General features: G+C 39.8%; 1 protein-coding gene across 1 annotated transcript in view; it reads left to right on the top strand.

Moving 5' to 3' along the window:
* The window catches only part of EPRS (glutamyl-prolyl-tRNA synthetase), a 77,564-nt gene that overhangs the window by 3,637 nt on the left and 72,673 nt on the right, over positions 1-1,254 (top strand). The window lies entirely within an intron of this gene.

Genomic DNA, 1,254 nt, shown 5'->3' with positions numbered 1-1,254 from the left:
TATATATATATGAGGCAGAGGCAAGTGTGGTTGTGTGTGTGTACACATACATTTGTATAATTGTGCATAAGGGGTTTTATTGATTTTTAGGTTTACCATATTGTTCCCCAGAGGTGGACTCATGATTTATTTCAAGAAAGTGCTAATTAACTCTTTAGTATGGTACAGGCAGTCCTCGACTTAGGGCGTTTCAACTTACGGTGATTTGCACTTGCGGTGCTCTGCCACTTACACCCAAGTTACTATTTGTGGCGCTGGATCCTCGCACATACGGCACTACAGGGAAATTCACAATAAGAAAAAGAGGGCAGCAAAACAAACATCCCTGGATCAGTTTCTCAAAAAGCCCTCAAGTGGCCCTAAGTCTCCCCAAAGAAGCCCTTCTGAATTCCATGACCCTTCTGATTAAATAAAATTAAATGTGATTAGCTACTGTATTGCCCTGTTTAATCGATTTATATACCGTACACTTTAGAAAGCTTCGTTATGTAGAGTGTATATCATTTATAGTTGATTAAATAGTTGATTTAAATATGTTGTTTGTGGTCATGTCTGTAAAAAGTGGGGCATCAGGCCCTTGGTCAGGAACGTAACCCCTTATTTATAACATTGTTTCTGTGGGAAAATCAGCTTCAACTTGCATTGTTTTGACTTACAGCGCCTTTTCCAGGAATGTAACCCACCATGAGTGTGAGGACTGCTTGTATTCAGATTAAAATTTCTACAAAGCTAATTTAGAAAACTGCTTTCTTATGGACAGTAACTTCGTATCCTTCTCTTTCTAAATTTAGACTGCATTTGTCTTAGAGTAAATATTTTTAGATTTGTTTCCTTTACATACTGATAATATACATTTTCAGGTATGTTATCACTTGATGTGCTATGACTTTCATAAGACCACATTTCCTGCAGGAACAACTCTGATGGCACTGGAGCTGTGTTGTTTTGTTCAGATTTATCCTGGACATTCTACGCAATTCTATCAATAGAATTCTGGGATGAGTGGGTCTTCTTGTGGGGAGGGGGGCATTCTTCTAGCCATGAAGGATAAGAAGCTGGGCTTCAAAACGGTCGCTAGACTAGTAGCTTTCCATCCCTGCTTCTCCCTAGGCACATGCTGGAAAACTGCTGAGTAATTAGAATTTTATGAGGAATTCTGCTGGCGACCTCTAATCGGTGCAGTTTAGGTCAAAAGGTACAACACAAACATGTGCTTTCTCTTGTGGAGGCTGAACAGGTTCAGGTCCAGTAGCC

The sequence above is a fragment of the Gavialis gangeticus genome, unplaced genomic scaffold (assembly GCF_001723915.1).
Source record: "Gavialis gangeticus isolate Ggan-Ray unplaced genomic scaffold, GavGan_comp1, whole genome shotgun sequence".
NCBI lineage: Eukaryota > Metazoa > Chordata > Crocodylia > Gavialidae > Gavialis > Gavialis gangeticus.
Note: the sequence above shows the minus strand (reverse complement) of the source record. Positions and strands in the feature narration are given on the sequence as shown.